The following is a 23,054-nucleotide window of genomic DNA, read 5'->3' as shown; positions in this document are numbered from 1 at the left end:
GTGAATAAATTAAAACCTAAAGGTGCTTAAGTACACGAGTGCGCGATGAGCGAGTCTGGACCCATTTCACACGTGATACAGAGCATAGGTATAGTACAGCAAGGTAAGATAATGATTATACCATCATAAGAAGACATATGTACTAAAATGTGCCACGAATCCTCGTCGATACGGAACTCTGCTGCTAGAACCTAGAGAGGTGCAAAAATAGAAAATGTGAGTGAGCGAAACAAAACTTTTCAAATCAATTTCAATTACCAAAGGCAGTAACCCCTCGACGTAACACCTGTATAATTTCCCAGAAAATAACAGGCGTGACTATAACTCAAAACCATAACCAAAATAATAGTCTCACAGCTATGCCGTGTTAAATATCTTAACAAGAATAAGTAACCCAGGTGAAATAAATCAATATGAAATGGTATGTCAGCTGGATCCACCTATTGTGGCCTGTACGGCTGAACCAATAGCTCATTAACATGTTAGCCGGAGTCACCTCACGTGACCTGTACGGCTGAATCAATAACTCATAAACATGCTAGCCAATAGCTCAATAACATGCTAGCCAATAGCTCATCAATAACATGGTAGCCAATAGCTCAATAACATGCTAGCCAATAGCTCAATAACTTGCTAGCCAATAGCTCAATAACTATACCTGTACACAAGTCGGAACCATCTAAAGTGGTCTGTACGACAAGACTGGGTGTAAATAAATACGCTCAAGTGCTACGATCACGTGAAGATTGTGTGAATAATCGCGGGTCACCTACGAGTCGAAACCACTTATTGTGGTCTGTACGACAGGATTGTGCACCTAACTTGTATCCAAGGTGAGCGTAAGGTGCGAGAGGTGAACATCACGTGAAGGACTGTGCCCTGGCCACCGGCGGGAGTACTAACACCGGGGTGCATGTTTATGAGCTCTAACTGCATCTAATATAACATGTACGACTCATGGGCAACTTGTACGACAAGGTCGGAGTTTCCTATTATTGCAACCTGTACGACAATGTCGGAGTTGCCTAAAACATAAATGTGGTCATGCCATCACTCCATCATTTCAACTAATATCATAAACTCACCTGAACTTACTTGTGTGTCATGCGTTCACCTTTGCACTTCAAAGCATTCACAATAATTATGTGCAGATAATATACATATGGATATGCCATGATGCAATCTAATACTTAACCATAACATAGTGTTTCCAAATATATATATACAACATGGTGTGAAATGCATAATCTATAACGCCCCACTTCCAAACTATTTATTTTCGGGAATAATTATCGGTGATAAGCCCAACTAGACACTAGTTTAATTAACGATCATTACTTACGTTTCCTTACTTTAATTTCTTGATTCTTCACACATTGATTTATGACCAACATTTAACCACCAAATCATAAGGTTAAATCTCACATTTTCCACCAATGTCCCTCACATTGCTCAATTCCCCAAACAAGGCTATTGTCTCAATTATTTAGTCTCATTTATTATATGGCTACATCTAACATCTCGTTAGACTGCCTCATAACTTCCAAAGATACACACTGTGCTTCTAAAACATCATACTAAAGTTTCATTATGATCCAACGGGTGGATCTCCACCAATTGCCAAATCAAGTGGCGGTCAACGTTTTATTTTACAAACTTACAAATCTAATTCAAGAAGATCTGTACATTAGATTCCCAATCCGTAAGTTTCGAATATCCTCAAATATTACATACTATAATGTATTAAAGTTTGGTGACGATCCAACGGTCGAATTGTCAATTCATGCAAGGACCTCGTGGTGGCCAACTAGGTGATCAACTACGAATTTCACTAGCGGATGACAAATATGGAATCGGGTCGTCAAAATCAGCCTAAGATGGTCATGCGGGGCCTCGGCCCACGCGCTGCCGCGGTTTGTCGGAAAAATTCAACTATCTCCAAAAATTCTCAAATTTCATATAAATGAAGATCTCAATGAGAGGAACAACTTTCATACCTGCCACGAAGTCCAAAAGTGGACGGAAGATGGTCAATTTTACCCACGAAGCTGGAGGGTGCCTAAAGCTTCCCGGTGTTGATTCGTCGTCTATGGTGGTTCAACGGGGTCAAGGTTGGTTGAGTTTTGCTCCTAGGATGATGGGCTACAAAGCCCAAGTGGTGGCATCGGCCATCGCTTTTCGGATTTGCTGGAAAATAAAAAAGGGTGGCCGGAACACCATGAGAACCGTAAACTTTCGTGGCCTCAAACCGCCACATATAGAGGTTAATCAAGGTAGTTCTTGCGTGGATTTTGTAAAAGGGAATGAGAGCTTTAAGATGGCGGTGGTGGCGTCGAAAAATTCAACCGTAGTTGGCTGGAATCGGCCTTGGAAGTTGGGTGGTCGCGGTGGTGGCGTGCACGAGAAAGCTGGGAGTTTTCTCCCTTTTTTTTTTTTTTTAGGTCCCCTTGACCTTGTAGCTAATTGGTCCCCTTTAATGTGCCTAAAATCAGATTGGGCTTCACCCCACAGGGTGGGGATTTAATTTAATTAAAACTAAGCCTTGAATAACCAATTTTGAACGTCCGCAACTATACCATATGATCTGGACTCGCAAACGGCTTTTACCTATGCGTTCGTACCAACGAGTACTACGAGGATATGCTAAAAGAATAAGTCCCACATCTCTCAAACCGATGGTCAACGGAAATCAAAGTCCTTGCCTCTAGGGCATTTTCGTAAATTCACGCTTTTAAAATTAATAAAAATGTAAAATTAGGGACGGGTTGTCACAATTAATCTCTCCCTTCAAATCTGCATAGAATTAAATGTCTACATTAAAACTGTAATTAAGGGTATTTTAGGCATCTGAAAAATGCAAAATGTGTACATGCAAACAAAATTAATGAATTTGCTTATGTGGAGCCTAGTCATTGGGTTTTATTCAGGTAAAAAGACTGTTGGATTTTATCTAAAGAAACTTGAGTTTCAGTGGCTAAAGTCATATTTCTACTTTTAATAATCGTTTTCTTTTCTTGGATTACAATATTGTCCACTAGATTTAAACTCAAGCAACTACTCAAGTATAAAGTGGACGCATGTTGCCATTAGACCAAATTATTGGCTCTTATATGTTTTGATTTAGATGAAAGAGGATTTTTTTTTTTTAGGGAACTTAAAAGGGTTTGGGCTAATGATAGGATTAAAAGCACACCACAAAGTAGCACACAAATGTCCTATTAATTTTCCTTATTAACAATAAGATTTGTCAATTGTAGCATAGGAAAATAAGGGTCTTTCCCGTAGAAGATTGTTTTATCTAACTACTTAAAATGTCACAAAAACTGGGTTGTTGTCCCTACTGACCAGCCACCGAAAAATAATTATTAGACCAACTTACACTTATCTAAAGTCTACGAAATTTTATATGCAGATACTAGACACACAGAGCTACACTCATACAAATTTTTGGCATTTGTGGAGTTGATTTGCTATTTAAATTAAATCGAACAAAAACAGGACAAAAACAGATTTTAAGTAGTTCGCAAATTAAGAAAAACGAGTTAGGGGAATTGCTATCCACCACCAAATAATCATGCAAACATGTTATGTTTCATTCAAATTCCTTCTATTTCTGGATGAAGATGATCAAGTTGGCTCAATGTTAGAACTCAACCTATTACTCTTTCTTATGTAGTATATTAAGAGAATGACGTTTTCAACTTAATTTAGTCCCTAACATGCAATCTAGAATGGTGTGTTCATAGATTTAACAAGTAGAAATCATTAAGAACGAAAAGAGTTTGAGTCATCACAAGGCATCGTAAGTACTGGCGTTGTCTTACTTATCCTAGAAATTGGTTCACATGTTAATCGCAATATGTAGGTCCTCATTTGGCAAGGGCAGGCACACACATATTCATAGCATTAGAATCCTAGATATGCTTACTAAGTATGCATCCGTAGAAAACACATAAAGAAATCATCAATGAGACAAGTAGTGAATCAATTTTCATCCGTTCATAAAAGTAATTCAAACGAAATGTCATAACAAACTTGCAATCATATTCGGGGCTTCAAACAGCCCCTAACTACTAAAAATTTAGTTACACAATCCTTAAGCTAAAACAAAAGATAGACATGAGTTTGAGAAAATAAAACCGAAAGAAATCGACTAAGGCTCTCCCCCCCTTTCCTTCCTTCCCCAACGCTGCTTTTAAACCAATTCTTGTTGCATCATTTTCTTCTCCTTAACTCACCCACTAATAGCCATTTAGTGATGACAATAAGTGAGAGGAAATGGTGAAACAATTGTAACTCCTTGGGTAGCCTTTATGCCAATAACTCCCTCTTAATCCTCATCTTTAATTTCATTTCTTCTAATATTTGAATAGGTGTCAGCTGGTTTGTTCTTGATTGCATCAGTTTTGGCTGCTAGATTTATTGGATTTATTGCTTTCAATGCTTTCTTGTCAGTTACAAACTGCTCAGCCTCTTGGGAACCTTTCAGTGTTAAAATGGCCATAACTTCTTCTAGAAAAATGATATTAACAATCCGTAAAATGCGCCAGAAAATAGACATCCGTAGCTTTCCAACCATATAAGGCTCATTCTCTAATTTATTCTAAGCAATCCGAAACTTGCTTCCAAAGTCAGTTGACCTGCACAGGCAGCTTTGACGAATTTGTTACTTAAAATTCCACTTGTGTTATTTTTCTTTTCTTTGCTTGACAAATCCTACAAAACACAAAAACAAAGTAAATAACTCAAAAATATAAGGAACTAACTAAGAAAAGACAAGTGAATTTGATATAAAATATATATAAATATAACCTTATCAGCTAAAATTATTTTAATAAAAAATCAGGCTATAACGTTATTTAATAAAAAAAACTTAAATATTAATGAAAAACACTTAAATTTTAATAAAAATGACAAAAGAACTTTAATTTTAATGAAAAATACATAACTTTAATATGAAAATAAAAATTCTGATGCGCGGACCCGTGCGTCTTCATACAAACTGTTTATGAAACTTACTTTACCGTTTATGAAACTTACGACACTGTTTATGAAACATACAACATTTTTTATGAAACTTCCTACATTGTTTATGAAATTTAACGGCACTACACTATTTATAAAACTTAACAGTGCTACACTGTTTATGAAAGTTAACGGTACTACACTATTTATGAAACTTAACGGTACTTTGGCTTGCGGCCAGGGGAAAGGTCCACGGTTCTTTGGCTCGCGCGGGTAAAGTGAGAGGCCAGACAACCAAAAGTGGTCAAGCAGGATAAGAGAGAAGCAACCCCGGGGGCCGCGCGCGCAAGCGCTTTCAATACAACCAGCGATCCGTCACCTCCGTGGTTGGCATCGGAAAGAAGAGGGCAAAGATTCAAGCTTTGAAAGGATGAGAAGTTCTTCCGATATTAAGAAAAATTAAAGGCTTTATTTTTGTTTAATTGTCACTCTTTGTTCTTAAGACCTTAAGGCTGGTTTGTTAGTTCATAAAAAAAATATTTGGAAGTGTTGGATTATGTTGGGATTTTTTTTTATCTAATTTGAATTAGCAGCAATGCGATTTTCTTTCTGGTTTATAAGAACATTAATGCAATTTTGTTTTTGGTTGCTGGTTTGTCAAAAAAATATGAAGCTGCAGAGGATTGAGGTGGTGCACGCCCTTATAGTTAGAATTTTTTTTTTGTTTTTGTCTTTATTTTTATCATTAAATAAAGTTATTAGGTGACTTTTGGTTAAAATTTAAAATTTTTGAAGTCTTTTTCATTAGTTTTTCTTTTTTCTTTTTTAAACATGATAGTACCAGAAAATTGTACCTAGACGTACAATCCCCTTCTCTGGCTCGGGTTTTCGGATAAACATTAAATGTTAAGAAATAAAATAAATATAAGTATTTACAAGAGAGTATAATACATGCTTGGAGTTGTGAGCTAATTAAATTTGTTGAGGTGCTAAATGCTTTTTTTCATGTTGCCTTTCAATATCAAGTCAGTATAGAGAGATATTAATTAAAAATTATAGAGGATTAAGAGAATTAAGCTTCCAATATCAAGTCAATAAAAAATGCTAGGGAGACTATATTTTGGAGACTATATGATATGACGGTTGATGATAGATTCCTTCTTTAAAGTAATCCAACCATTGACCACTATATTATCATGTGGTCTCAAAAAGTGACTAAGTAGATAGTCTCTCTAGCATCACCCCAGGTCAATATAAAATGGATTGAGAATTTTTGAATAAAAAATGAAACGAATGGATTGGGAATTTGCATAACAAAATGTATGAAGTATAAAGATTTAGTAAAAGGTTAAAGAGAACAGAGAGATTTACAAACCTTAATATTGTTGTGGGTTGGGAATTTAAAGGATAAAATATATGAAATTTCAAGAAGGGGAGGGGAAAAGCTCAAAATTTATTGTTCTTCGGTTGGCAATGTAAAAGAATATATTTTATAAAACTAAACCAGACTATAGGTTTTAATTTCAAGAGTTATTAATTTGTTTATAAAATAAAATGTTAAATTTAGTTTTAGGATGAGTGTGTTGGGGTTTAAGATATAAAGAGACCTCTTATTTTAACTATTGGCGAATAGAATTTAAGTCTTTTTTCATCAAAAAGAAAAAAAGAATAGAATTTAAGAGTTTTGTGTAAACTAAAAGTACTATAATACTAAATTATATGGAAAGGATGACAAGGTGAGGGTAAACCTAGGCCTGTGTTGGTGTTGGCCTTATAGTGCCTCTGCCTCTAAACGAGAAATTAGAATTCCTAACATTTTTTTAATACTTTTTATATCAAACATTAGTTTCTTTTTAAGATTTGATTAAAAAGCATTTTCACCTTGCAACTAATTGGTTACAATCTAGAAAATTTAATTTCGCCAATTCCTTGAATTCTTACGCTTTTAAATCTATACAAATTAATTAATTAATTTAAGGAATTCTTCATTATTAGTAAAAAAATGTTTAAAACTTATGATTCATGTGAAAACAAACGTTCCGACTTATGATTCATGTGAAAACAAACGTTCCGACTTTTAGTACGTTTAGATTTCAAATGTACCAAAAATTCATATGTATCAAAATTTAAATGTACCAAAAATTCAAATATACATAAACCAAATGTACTCATGTTATAGGTAAAGGTAACCACACGTACTAACATAAGCAAACAACCATACGATCAAACGTACCTATATTACGCTTACATACCTGACAACTATTTTTTGGACATTGTAATTAATTTATTAAAATAAGTATGACAATAAACAATAAAAAAAATCTGAAATCTCCATAAAGAGATGAATAATAAATACATTAATAATAGAAGCAAAAATGGAATGCCAAAGAAAAAACCTGCAGTGTAAAAATAAACTTCCCATAAAATAAAATTTTATCATAAAAATTGTGGAAAAGGTTTTAATCAAATATATTTCAAAAGAAAGAGATGTTTGGTCTATGACATCCCAAAACCACGTGTCTATATCAAATGCCCCCACATTGCCCCATATAGTCAACAATTCCATTAAAATACTGATGTGGCATAAAGTTGGACCCACCTATTGCTAAAATATTCTATGTGAGCAAAAAATAAAAAATAAAAGGGGTTTTTTTTTTTTTTTTTTTTTTTCAATTTTTTATCACAAATGGTCTATGAAATCGACCTACCCCATCAAGATGCCCCCTGAAATTGAAAAGTGATCAATATAGTTCTTAAAAATGGGTGTAACAAATCAATATGGTATTTTCGTCATAATTCTGTAAAAAAAATTCTATTATGTGCTAATGTGGCACATAACTGGGTCATTTAAACATGTTGAACACATAATGTCGTATAACATGCTTTACATACTATGTTGGTATGAGATAGAAGTGAGATAGAAGTAGTCATACTCGGGGACAGAGTTTAGAGCCACCCTCGGATGATTTCCATATCACCCACTCGACTATTCCTTCGAATAGTGTAGAGCCCATGTTTGAATAACCCACAACCATTCTGGTTGCATAACTTTTCAGAGGCCAGACAGTACGCTGGACTTTCGGGTTAAGGCACCATTTGCCTGTGGCCGTAGCCCACCCAAAGTTCGAAGCATTGGAGCACCAAGGACATCGAATCGACGATCACCCATTCTAGGGTTTTTTGGTGATCCACAGGTGTTTTCAGGTGACCCCCACGAAGGTATAATTTTTACTCCCCTCTCATTAGGCTTCATTTTGATATATTATGGGCGCTGTCGTTGTTGGCCGAACTCTGCAACGGAATGGCCGCTGGGCGTCGTCTACAACTACGCGTGGCTAGAGAAACCACTTGGTCCTTCCAGGTTAAATTTGATACTCTGATTTTATTTTGACTTCCATTTGATGAAATTCCATCGTTTGAGCCAAGTTCCATTAAGGTATGTCACTTGACCTTTATGGTTGACAAAGATCTAACCGTTAATCATCACCAATTTATAATATGATATTCTTCATATTATTTGGGACTTAGAAACTTACGATTAAGAAATTAAATGATGGATCTTCTAGATTGAGTTATTAAGGCTGTTAACCCTTACGTTGACCACATTGACCGAGGGTTGACTTTTGATCAACTTGTTCTAAATTAGTCTTAAAGGTTGAACTTTCCATTACTAGAATACCGATGGAGCCTAGTGGACCTTCCTTAGTCAGTGTGGCATCCTGGGTGATGTGCACCTCAGTTTGCATGCAAGTGGCACCTTACCAATATTCTCGTGTGTTATAGGATGCTAGGTGAGAGTAATGTTAATGTGTAACGGTTAGTATGAGGCGATGAGTCAAGGACCATAATTGAGTTAGTTGTGGAACGTGTATGTCTGGGTGACTAGATATTTGATTGGTATGTGGATTTGATAGTGTACATGCTCACATTGCAATTTATGTGTCTTGATGTAGGGTATAAGATGTATGACGTATGTTGTAAGGTATATGTGACAATGGGACTACACCATGTAGCAATTTGGTACATAGATGGTCCTACTTGGTTAATCCGTATTAGGGGACCATACGCATTCTAGGAGTGAATCTACTTACTTAATCCGCATTGTGGGTATGGTGCTCATGGATGGTTCGGCTTAATTAATCCGGATTTGGGGACCATACGCTTTGTAAGGGTGACTCTGCTTGGTTAATCCGCATTGTGGGTATGGTGCTCATGGATGGTTCGGCTTAGTTAATTCGGATTTGGGTACCATACGTTCTGTAGGGGTGACTCTACTTGGTTAATCCACATTGGGGGTTCACTACCTACCCGGTCACATTATATCTATAGGTGGTCCTGTTGTAATTTTGATAAGCATAAGAGTGAGACAAAAATATTGTTCAAAGGACATAGCTTCGTTATCCTCTATCTCTCAATCAAGTCAGTATCATTTTATTTTCTGTATTAGTTTGTTTGTTGTTTTCATTCTTTATTGCAAGTATGTTTCATAAATAAAGAATCAAACTATTTAAATTTTGTTATTATTTTATTTTCTAAATTGTTCTCCAACAGGTCATGCTTGGTTAATCCACATTGGGGGATCATCGCCTCCTAAAGATAGATTCCGTTGAGTGTCCAGGAATCGTATTCTGGTCGGGTTCCATTGAATGGTTTGGATACCTTGCTTCATCTCCGTTGAGTGGTTCAAAATCATATTCTGTTCGGATTCCATTGAGTGGTCTAGATACCTTGCTTCGTCTCGATTCCGTTGAGTGGTCAGAAACTCCCCAGATATTCTGACATAAAAAGATTCCAACAAACAAACGATTGTATAGGCCGGTTATCATATACCTACAAACTTGGTTTCTTCAAGGAGAGTGAAGCAAAGTCCATTCTCGAAAGAGGGACGAGTAGAACAAATTGTATTATGTTTGGGTTTCGTTAAGTGGTCTAGATGCCCTGCTTCGTCTCAATTTTATTGAGTGATCCAGAATCGTATTTTGTTTAGGTTCTGTTCAAATTCTATTGAGTTGGTTTGGAACTAGATCCCTAGAAATCTTGACAGTTCCTTTGAATTGGTGTAGAATGCGAAAACATAGAGGTTGCTCACGTTTATGCTGATGTTTATAATTTAGGGTTACGATCCATTTGCTTTGGATTCTAGGTAAGGAAATATGACAAACCATATGGTTTATTAAACTTAGTGAAGTGACATGTGATTTTAAAGATTGATTAACTTAGTTAAATGCTAATATTACTAGACCTGGCAATTTCTACACGACCCGTTAACACGACATGTAAACGATACGAAAATAACGGGTTTCGTATCAACACGATAACTAATCGGGTCGTTATTGGGTCACATGATAAAAACCCATTAATAACAGGTCCTTAATAGGTTTATAGGAAAGTGACATGCGGGTAACTTGTTTCGACATGCTAAGAAAAAAGTTTATTTTGATGATTTTAATTTTTTAAACTACTAAAAAAACTTCCTATAAATACAATCGCCATAGTATATATGTATATATTGTATATTAAATATGTATTGTTGTATTATTATTCTATATAAATTTAAAAAATTTAAGCTTTATTTATTTATTTATTTTTATAGTATACTATAAGCAAAAAGTGAGATTAAAAACTATAAAACACATTAAAATAAAAGTACAAGTAATTTAAAAATACTAACACATTAAAAAATTATAATAATTCATTTACAAGTGCGAAAAATGTGAAAAAAAATAATATGAAAAAGGCTCATGATCGCATCCTCTATGCTATGAGTATGGGTACATCGTTACTTGAATTTTAAAAACATACAAACCCTCATGAACAGTATTTTTAAGGGAGTTCAAAATAAATAAAATTTATAATCATTAATGTACAAGTCTAAAAAATGTGAAAGCATATATAAATTGCAAGGTTCCTCAACCTTGAAATGCAGCTTCTTTCATTTTGCATATCCTGGAACATTTGGTATTTTATAGTAATGTACTAATGTCTTTTCATTAGGCTCTTATTTTGGAGTGGATATAATACTTGAAAGACGAATGATTTTTTTTATTTTTTATATATGTTTTGGAGTAATATTATGTGACAATGTGATATGCATATACTAATCTAGTATTATGTATTAACTACATTGTAAAAGATGAAGAATTGGTACAGAGAAAGAGAAAGAATTGGTAGAGAGAAACAAGAGAGATTGTATTGATTGATTAGACAAAATGTATACAACTGAACTTGATGAAATAATAGCTATACAATCCCTTATATATCCATATATCCTAATTACAATAATACCCTTCTAACTATACTAATAAACTCCACTACTGAAATAGTGCCATGTGGCATTTCTGTTATTACTAAACATTTATGTTATTATTATGTTTTCTATTTTTTTTGTCAAATTATGTTTTTCATTTTCATTATCTATTGAATTAAATATATTTTCTTTCACGGGTAATAGGTCGGGTCATATTACTTTATAATATTAACGGGTTGATTTCGGGTCGAGTCGTATTATCCGTTTACTTTAATGGGTGTTACACGATATGACCCATTAAGATATCAGGTATGACATGAACATAGAAAACACAATAGACACGAACATGGAAAACACGACACAAATGCCAGGTCTAAATATTATGCATCTTTGATACATTGATTCGATTATTTGTTGTGATTGTGGAACTATTGCTAGAAAACATTATGATATGTATGAAGATGAATGGAATTCCTGATTGTTAAAAGGCTGAACTACGAATGGCTTTATCCCATCTTATGGTACGTAGGCAGTACCATCTAACACAAAGGTTAGATGCAGCAGTGATATAAAAGAAATATTTTTGCGTTGTTGAACTATTTATTTGTGTTTTGGTCATGTCTCATAGGTTTGTGGTGACGTCACATGTTGATCTTAAACGTATTTTGAGATTGGGCCGTGACATGAATAATAGAGAATGGGATGAATGATATTCTGATTACTCTCATCGTCCACAGTACAAGACATATGTCCAAATACAACATTCAATCACGCCTATATATAAGACTAGGAATTTGTGATCTACTTTTGGTGGTTGCTTCTTGTTTGGATTCAGCAATTGAGCTAGAGATGAGACAGTTCCATTGACAAAAAATGAAAAAGGAAAAGATGATGAAGAAAGTAGAAACGAGAGAGAGTGATCGGTGAGCCGAGGGAGAGAAATGCAAATTGCAATTTGCTTATTTAGATTTTCGTTATTTTATGAATAACAAATCTTTAATGCAATTAGCTAATTATATTTATAAGCCATCCTCTATTGGTGATGGTGGGGCATGGGTTGCGTTGTGGTCGGTTGCAGTGTGGTGGGTGTGGTGTCTAAGGATTTAGATCCTCTCCCAATTCCTTCATTGAAGATTCCGAGGATCAAAGCATAGTAATTGTTCATCAAAGATCGTGCGGTCATAATTTTTTCTTTTTTTTATCTTTCACGTAAAATGAGGCTGTTTTATTTTTAAAAATATAAAAAACATTCAATTGTGACTACACGATCTTTGATGAACGGCTACTATGCATTGATCCCTAGGATCCCTAGTGAAGGGATTTATAGAGGATCTAAATCCGGTGTTTAAGGGCAGTTTGAGAATAAATGTGGTATTTTTTAATAGCAAAAACGTGGTGTTCCTAGAAAAAGTTAAAACTATACATTATAAATGGGGTATGCATAAAAATTGGTGTTTAAATTGACTTCACACAAATATTTGTGGCTCAATACAATGCGGTCAAATTTATCCAATAAACGCAAATACATAGCGGTAATTTGGAACAATTCAATTGTATTCTTCACAAAACACATAAGGAATTAATTATAATATACTAATTACAAAAATGAAATGTCACCTAACCTAACTAATTCTGTAAGTCAACTATTATAAACTCAACTACTGTCTTCTCTAAATGTGTTCCAGTTATCTGATGATTATATATTCTAGTACGTGTGCATCAATGGGTTCACCAAATCTTAAACTGAAGGTTGAAGCAGAAAAAATGGGCTCACAGACCCTGCCGAAGGTTCCCGTTGTAGATTTATCTGGCACTTAGCATGCAAAAAAGTCAAGGATGCACTGGAAGAGTATGGCTGGTTCGAAGCTATTTACCATAAAGTTCCTCTGAAACTTGACAACTCCATGTTTTCTGTGCTTGAAGTGTAAGAGTAAAACACTAGTTTTATGTTAATATACTAGCCAAGAACACAAGAATTAACCAACTAAATCACAGCCGTTGCATCAAGTATGTTCTATATATACAAATACAGAAGCATTCTCAACAATACATACCTGCAGATTGTTAGACGAAGTCTTTCCCATGTGTGCTGTCAGAAGACAGCAGATGTTGCTGTTGCATGTGTGGCGTGCTGTCACTTGTATTTTAAATTGTAAAGTTGTATCTTGTAGTGTATATAACAAAGCCTTCCCGTAAGGCCTGAGATATGAAATTGATTTGAAAAGCTGCTGTGTTTCTAAGTTTAACACAGACATGTTCATGGATGAAGAAGTAATGGACGAATCTACACACAACCTTCTCCTCTTTGTAAAACTCAATGCTCTCCAAGTTATAGGTAATTGGAACAAGAAGAGCGTAATAAATGAAAAATAGAAGAGTATATCTAGACCTACACTAATTTATTTATGCAGCAAAGGATGATTCCAGACATCTCACATAAATCACAAGTTGCCATCTATAGGGATTTCAAGTTTAATCATGCCTTCACAATATATATATATATATATATATATATATATATTGGAAATTGTTATTAGTATTCCAAAATTCTCATTCTACACTCCAAACTTTTCTATATTTGGAAAGAAAAATACACTCGTGAGGAGTGTAGAATAAGATTTTTGAAGTGCCAATAACACTTCCCAATATATAAATAAACAAGCATACTCGAAATAGCAAAAGCCCTAATTCATTATGCTCTAACTCATTGTACTATATCATGCATATAGGAGAACAATTAATCATGCATGAAACAGTGAACTAAGTTACCCGAATGCATCATTGGACCCATATTTGTCAACCCGATTGCAATTCCTCGGCTCCAAATCAATGAAACAAATTATCCATCAATGCTCGAGACCCATCCATGTGGATTTCCATCACTCCAAATTAAATCACCATTGTTACAGACGCGCCGAACCAAAATCATCGCCAAAGTTATCGGCCAGAATCCTATCGGCACCAACTTCCAGAAAAGACAATTCTCATTCAGATTTCAATAAAACAAGATGAACCTTGTTCAATGGTTCTTAATAACACAATTAGCATATCAGAATACAAGTTTATTCATGACACTAATAATACAAGGAGGATTAATAGATATCAATCTACAAACATCATAACCAACTGCCGCGGAAGCAATACATTCCAAAATCAAAATTATGATGTTTAAATAGAGATATACTTTGCTAACTTGATACATACATCTTCAATTATGCAGGCGTGGGAATAAAATCTCCAACCTAGATCAAGAATCGCAAGTTCTCACCTTGTTCAGACTGCTTACGGTAAAAAAGTTTGAAAAGACAAAACCCTATTCTTTGTCTTTTAAGCAGCAAACGGTCATAAGATTAAACTTAAGTGTATGTTATAAATGACGTCGTATTACTTGTTCTTAGAAAACCAAATAGACAGACTTGATATGGTAACTCAGTTTGCTGTTATATTGCAGATTTTGGGAACCAAGTTTTGATCGAATTTAGTTGTTAAATTCTATGGATCTGATACCGCATGTAAGAGTAAACACAAGTTTTATGTTAATATACTAGCCAAGAACACAAGAATTAACCAACTAAATCACAACCGTTGCATCAAGTATGCTCTATATATACAAATACATAAGTATTCTCAAAAATACATACCTGCAGACTGTTAGACGAAGTCTTTCCCATGTGTGCTGTCAGAAGACAGCAGATGATGCTGCTGCATGTGTGGCATGCTGTCACTTCTATTTTAAATTGTAAAGTTGTATCTTGTAGTGTATATAACAAAGCCTTCCCGTTAGGCCTGAGATATGAAATTGATTTGAAAAGCTGCTGTGTTTCTAATTTTAACACAGACATGTTCATGGATGAAGAAGCCATGGAGGAATCTATACACAATCTTCTCCTCTCTGCAAAACTCAATGCTCTCCAAGTTATAGGTAATTGGAACAATAAGAGTGTAATCTTTGTGAGAGCAGGGGCTTGTGGTTTTATACTACAAGACCTGGATTGCCCTATAACAATCCTACAAGGAATGCAAGACTGCATTCCTTATATCAGTATGAGTCCTATAAACGAGAAAATACAAGAGTCCTCAATATACCAATATGATTGGATTAACTCTTGTCAACATGATTCAGACTTCTTTATAATATCAATTATCCCAAGACTTGTAAGAATCATACTCATACTCTTACATGAAGATCTATTTCATCTTCCAACTGAAACCAAGAGGCAGGAGACAAGTGATAAGCCTTACCACAGCTATATTAGCTCAGAGCGCCTTCCTCTCTTTGAATCCTTGGGCATCGACAATCCAACAACTGTAGAAGGAGCTCAACGATTCACAAGTATCATGTGGCGTTCTGGAAATGACTGTTTTTGGTACAGTTTGAAACTTTACTCCCTCTCGATTATATATTTTTTATTTCCATCACTAGTTCATATTCGTAGTCTGAAATCAACTCCTGTTGTACTTGTACGCTTGTAGCTAGCAAGATCAAAGATGTGACGTGTGTAGGGAAATCAAACATACATAGTGCAACGCATTGTTCTTTGAATTAGTGAAGGTGCTCATTCCTTTTCAAAGCTGGTGGGAGAATTGGATCAAATGGTGATAAAAATGGTGTTTGATATTCATGGTCTAGAGTGGCCTTAAGAGTCTCACAGGACATCAACCACGTACCAACTTAGAGGCATGAAGTACAGACCACAGCAGATTAATGAGAAAGATTTTGGGATGCATGCTCACACGGACAAGAATTTTACGTCCATACTCCATGAAAATGAAGTAATTGGTTTGCAGATCAAAACAAGGATGGTCAGTGGATTGATGTGGATCTTTCACCTTCATCTTTTCTGGTCATGGGAGGCGATACATTCATGGTAGGTCATCACACTTTTTTCAGGTAGTAAAAGTAAAGCGGTGATATTGGTATTTTATATATATATATATATATATTTTTTTTTTTTTTTTTTTATTTTTTTATTTTTTTTATTTTTTTATTTTGCTAAACAATATTAAGCTTTCTAAGACTTGATGATTTTGCGTAACTTCTTGTGTGCATATTCTGTACAGTTGATCTTATATCTAGGGAAGTGATTTCTGGAAGGTCCTTATCTCTCCCCCTAATATCCCTATTTATTTCCGTCCTTTGGATGGAATATATCAAACTAGAATCAAGGGAGAAGGAGAAGAAACATGTCGCAATTTAATGTATTGATGGACATTTATTTTTACCTAAACTTCGATGTCTACAACTTTCATCAATACTCGTTTGCTTTTCCTTTCATTCTCTGTTTAATAGACTTTTATCTTCATTTTCTAGGCATGGAGGAACGATAGAGTACACTCGTGTGAGCACAAAGTCATCACGAAGAGCTAGTTGATGATAAACACCCCTTACTGTATGAGCCCCTTGATCAATTTGGTTTCCTTCGTTTCCATCAAACCGAGGAGGCAAGGAAATCTGTGTTTCCTATCAAAGCCTACTGTGGCGTTTGAGTTTTTTTCTGATCTTGACAGGACCAATAATTAATGTTTATCTTACTAATATTTGTGGATCAAAGTGTATCTAAGTTTCTTGTTGCTTCTCTTCTGCATGTAATAATCTTGTTTTTGAAGTTTGTTAATTTCTTTGCTTAAACTGAATAAATGTAAGGTGTAGTTCTTTCTAGTTTGTTGTTTTGGTGGAAGAGTGAATATGTTTAGCAATTGTCTTTGGCCGTTGAGGCTTCCCCGTGCGTGAGCTTATTTTTTACAAACATATCCACAATACACCTGCGAACAAGATTGTAATTTTGAGCTAGTACTTTTCTAGACTGCTCTCTATTTTTTGGAGCTCGTGGATGTCAAGCAAGCTTTCTTCGGAAGTCGTTTCATCATTTCAACTGGCCTTGTGTGAACAAATGAACTGTATTTTAATATAATAAGTACTTGAAAAGTATGTAAACTATTTATTAACCATAAACAACTAAAAGAACCAGCCTAGAATGGTCATTGGAGAAAATTTAAATGTTCACATACCGGACGTGGCTCGGGTAAAAAATGTGTTTGTTAGGTCAAAATCTTAAGCTTAATTTATATAGGACCTTAAGCTTACTGCTCCTTATCTAATATTGTTTAAGGGAATATCCCAAAATAGAACATTTTCTTAATCTTGGAACAGAAATAGGATTTTTTGAATATGCACAGAGCATGCACACGCCATACATAACAATAGGGCAGAAATAAGATTTTTCCTACAACTGAAAATAACTTAATTGCCCTTGTATATATATGAGTTATTTCCTCCCGTTTTCTGATTTCTCTCTCTCTCTCTCTCTCTCTGAGAACCCTAACGATGGACTCACCCTTTAACAACCCACCTCACATGTGGCAACCCTTTCTCTCTCACCAATGGCCATCCTTTCACCATCCTCTCACTGATGGCAACCCTTTCTCTTACACCAAGATTGCACGGTAGACGTACGTTGATGTTTGATGACCCTTGGAGATCACCGTCTTCAAAGACTCAATTTCGAGTTCGGAACTATTGTATCGGAAGTACCATCGTATCCCACGGGTGTACAGGACCTCGGGATTGTAGCATTCCATGCATCGTTCCAAGATCTTGTACACTTCTTCATGTCTGCTTCGTGAAGTCAAGGGGTTAACCCTTTCAAATCTCCAAATGCCACTACAAAACAAAGTGTCATTAGCGAGGGTTAAATACTGTTGGAAAAGGCATTTTGCCATCGCAAATACTTATTTCTGACGGGAAAAAACCCTCGATAGGCGTCGGAAATTGTCCCATTGGAAATACTTTTATTCCGACTAGCCGTCGAAGTTAATTCATTTTTGAGACACACGACTCGTTGTTAATAGTTATATTTATGTCGGAAATGAATGTTCAAAATGGCAAACTTATTTTATTTTTGACAAGGAATTGTGGTTGCAAATACTTATAGAGTTGTCGAAATTACTTTTCAAACGACGACAAATGCTTTTTGCAATGACTTTTTTTCCGACCAAACAATTGTGTCAGAAAATTTTTTTCCAACAAAATAATCTTTATTTACGAGAGTGCACAATTATTGCAATTACAATTACGAACCATACATGGTTGTCAAAAATATATAACGGCTTGACAGAAATAGGCACAAAAACATATTTGCGATGATCAAGCATCGTCGAAAATATGTACTTCCAATGGTGAAGCTTTGTCCGTAATACATATTTGATGGCAAGCTTTGTGAAGAATATATATATTTTCGACAATGAAGCCTTGTCGAATATATATATTTGCAATGGTGAAGTTTCGTTGGTAATATATATTTTTGACGGTGAAGCTTCATTGGAAATATATATTATTAACCATATTTAGTCGTCGCAAATTTTTTCATAACCAATATTTGGTTGAAATTTGATATTTCCTATAAGAATGTCTTTGTTAGAAATGTGCACATTATGAGAGGAATTTACAATAGAGAAAGTTATTATTCTATTTATAATTAAATTATATATTGAAATTAAAATATGATAAAAATAGTTATGTAATCGTTACTAATAAATTAACCAAACCATCGTATTAAATTTCTCAACATCCAAACGAAATTATTCATAAAATTATTTAAAAAAGAAAATAGACAATACTTAAATTCGAAAGTGTGCATTTTTCAGCCTATTGAAAGTGTGCATTTTTCATACACTCATATTCTTTCATGTGTGATGAACTTATATGAATTACATCTCTAGAACTTGCTTAAAGATCTTTCGAAATGTTTGTCATTTGATCACATGAACTTGAAAAGGATATAGGCATTAGGATTATCACCATGGCCTAAATAAGCATGTTTCCTAACGAAAAATGATATCATTAGATTCCCAATTTGAGTTGTATATGTTGAGCCTTTCATTTCTTATCACTAGATATGTCTTACCCTTATACCTTAAACACTTTTCCTAACCCCTTTTTCAAGCTAACTAGTGAGCAATGTGAGATTATTCATGTTCGTACTTAGTTCTGTGCAAAATCGAAATAAAAAATGTCGAGAAAAAAAAAAAAAGAAAAAGAAGAAGAAAAATTGTATACAAAGCAAACAAAAAGTTCTTAAAGTTTAGGGGTGTGGTTGGAATTTTTAGTAGAGTAATTGGAGAGCTTAAGTTCTTATAAATCTCAAGAAAATTGCTTGCAAGGTAGCTTGGAACTTGTGTTTACCCATCCTTTCATTTATATAACCCTCTCCCTAAGCCTTGTTACATCCAATAAAAGTCCTCTTAATTTAAGTTTCGCAATTATGATTGTGGAGATGAGATCTTTATGAAAGCTTATTGTAGATTTTTCACATTTGATTCTTTAAGTGAAACACGTTAACCTTGACATATGTGCAAATGTGTGTATGTCTAGTGAGAAGGTCACCTATCTGCATGTGGTGTTTTAAAGAAACTTGAAATTACATTAGCATGGCTATTACACACACTACACTTCAAGGATGATTGAAAAGTTATTGCTAATATCGGAACAAGGAAGGTAAGCTTGGATCAACTTGTTTTGTGCTAACTAATGTTCTTGATGATTTGTTCTCTTGAATGAAATTCTATGAGAGTCACATAGGGGGAAACTAATGTTTTCCATGTTACTACTTTTTCATGTTTTCTTTGTTTTGCTCGAGGACTAGCAAAAGCTAAGTGTGGGGGTATTTGATTAGCTCATATATATATATATATATATGTATATATATTACATCAAATTCACTTGTCTTTTTCAACCAAACACCAATTTCAGATTGAATTCACAAACATTTGCAAGTTCATAACAAAATTACAAATATTGAGCATTATGTAACAAACCCACAAAGCCAAATCCACCAACCCAACTCCATGAATCTTGAATACCCTAAACAAAAATTAAAATGCAAAACTCTAAGATTGAAACCCAAAAATTGAAACCCATAATCTAAAATAACAAAACCCACAAACAAATAAAGATTTTCAGAACACATTCCAAGTCATCTCTTCCTTATCCCTCATTTCTTGGACTTTCCATCCATCCAAATCCAAAAAACCTAATTGAAAAAACAATTAGTTGCATAAATGGAGACAATAACTGAGTTAGAGAGAGAAAGAGATGAAAGAGATAGAGAGATGAATCAAATGATTGTGGAAATATGGTTGCCGAGGTTTTACTGGCCAGAAAAAATGAAACTTTTAAGCTAAAACGCAAAATCTGGTACAAAAGCCATATCTTTTAGGGACGAACATTGATGCAAACGAGAAACCCTCACTTCAAAGCTTCACTCTCGACTTCCCTCTCTTCGAAGTCGGAGCTCAACCTAGAAACCCAGAGCTCTCTTGGCATGCCTCTCTTCCCAATGACAAAAATGATTAAATGAGCTGAGGGTTTTTCAGTATTTATATGTGGATATTTTAGTAATTGCGATTTTGTGCATGGTGTGCATGGCCGGTTTGTCCTATTTCTGTCCCAGACTAATAAAATGCCTAATTTATGGTTATTTCCCTTTTCTTTTCTTTTCTTTTTTTGATTAAAATTTAGAACAATTTATTTTTTTTAGACGCATAGGCATGGCCAAGGGGCTGTGGGTTTGCTGTCCCCATTTTTAGTGTCTCATTCATCTCTCGGAGAGATTTTTTAATGTACCAGAATACAGGATGGTACGCCAATATTATTATACAAGTGGAGGGAAGTTATTTTTTCAAGTGTTCTTTTACTTGTATAATGACATATGACATATAAACCCGTTCTCCAAACACACTAAAAGATCTCTTCATGTCTAATCTCTAACTACTTGAACTACTTGATAAGTGTCCACCGACTTAACAAAATATTTAACACGGTTACCTTTAATATATAAAGAATATAATAAAAACAACACAATAATACAGAAAAACAACTACCACCACTCGTGACCTTCTTCATTCCTCTCATATACCATAACCTCCTTCCTTAGCCACAATTCACCACATCAGCCACAACAACCACCCCACCTCGCCATTACCAAGCCTCTTTTCTCCTACACCAGATTATGTATCATGGTCGTTGTTGGCAGGACCACACACTGATTTCTACTATTTTAGTAATTAATGGTCAAGGAATAAATCGAAATCACGTGATATGTATCTCGTTGACAGTGTTCCGGTCACACTGAAAATTTCTCCATGTCTCCTCCCAAATTACATGATACGTGTCCCCCCACTTAACCAAATTATTACCACCGTTAATTTTAATTATGAAGAATATAATAAAAAACAACAAATTAATATAATAAAACAACCACCATTGCTCGTGACCTTCTTCATCCCTCCATATACCATAATCTTCTTCCTTAGTCACAATTCACGACACCAGCCACAACAATCACACCACCTGGCCATCACCAAGCCTCTTTTTTCTCCTACACCTGATTAAGTACCATGGTCATCGTTGGTGGGAATACACATTGATTTCTTTTATTTTAGTAATTAACGGTCAAGGAATCTTATTGGAAGTTGCCTAATGGATATTAGGGTTTCCTGCATGGTTAAGAGTCCGGTTCCCTTGTGATTAGTTTGCTGTCAACTTCCTAATCTAAGTTGTCAACTCCCTTAATTCAAGGAGTTGTTACTTAGCTTCCCTAAACGATTTGTATAGATCTCAAGGATGGGTTGTCATCCTCACTTTAGCTAAGTCATGGGCTAAAGTGATGGTCTTAACCCTACTCTCATGTCTTCCCATACCTTGTCATTCACCTTACCTCTTTTGTCAACCTTTCTTGCTTGTAGGAGCTTCTTTACTTGTAATTAAGTTTTTTGCTTTCCCACTTGTTAGGGCAGTTTGTAGGGAATGTGTTGTAGCTGTTTGGCTACAATTCTTGTAGCTTTCTTTTAGACTCTCTATAAGAGTGGCCTCCATTTCTTGTAATATCTATAATGAGTAAAATACAATTCAACCTTTGAAAATCAATAAATCTAATCGAACTGAATCAGAGTTGACAAACTGAATTGGTCATACTAAATCAGAGTCAACGAATCGAATTGTCTCCAATGCAAATAGTCGATGATTGGAATTCAATTAAATATAAATGTTCTTTTTCTGTTGATGAGGTTAGAGAGATAGATGAGAGTGGTGGCGTGTAAGAACGGATTAGAATGGTTGAACAATATTCTTTTATAAGTCTACCTAAATAATGCAGCATAATAAACAGAACAAAAACATTACTATATCGTGAGTCAAATGAAGAAAGAGACATCTCCATATATGTGAGAAGAATAATGATTTAATCAAGTCATAGATTTTGGTATACTTTACCTAATTCATACATATGCATCAACTACTAATGACGATATACTTGTGATTGAAATATTTTAGGTGGAAAGAGAAGACTCATTATTGTTTTGGTGATGGGAATTATTATTTTAGGTCTACAAGGATATGTTCGGAGCTACGAAATGATAGCTAAGCTGGTCCTAAAATTTTTATGGCTAACGGAAAAAATTTAAATTGGAGTCTCATTCGATAATTATTGCTTTTGAATGAAAAAAGTATATGTTTTTGTTAGTTTTTCTCGACGAGAAAAAGTACTTGTGTGGAGCATAACTTTTCACTATATCTTGCTAAATGGCACTACACTCACAATCAAAACTTGCTGAGTGGAACTACACTAGACATGGCAATTTCTTATACGACCTGTTAACACAACACGTAAACGACACGAAAATAACGGGTTTTGGGTCAACACGATAACTAATCGGGTCAGTATTAAGTCACATGATAATAACCCGTTAATAACGGGTCGTTCACAGGTTTACATGAAAGTGACACTGTTTGGGCCCAAAATAATATTATTGGGCCGAGCGTAGGTTTATGTTCGGCCGAAAGCTT

The 23,054-nt window shown here is 34.8% G+C and overlaps 1 pseudogene; it reads left to right on the top strand.

Annotated features, from left to right (window-relative positions):
* Positions 1–12,976: 12,976 nt before the first annotated feature.
* Positions 12,977–16,699, top strand: LOC137708962 (putative 2-oxoglutarate-dependent dioxygenase AOP1.2; annotated as a pseudogene).
* Positions 16,700–23,054: the final 6,355 nt, after the last annotated feature.

The sequence above is a fragment of the Pyrus communis genome, chromosome 17 (assembly GCF_041283825.1).
Source record: "Pyrus communis isolate YQ-2024b chromosome 17, ASM4128382v1, whole genome shotgun sequence".
NCBI lineage: Eukaryota > Viridiplantae > Streptophyta > Magnoliopsida > Rosales > Rosaceae > Pyrus > Pyrus communis.
The sequence above is the reverse complement of the archived record's forward strand: the minus strand, read 5'-3'. Positions and strand labels throughout refer to the sequence as shown.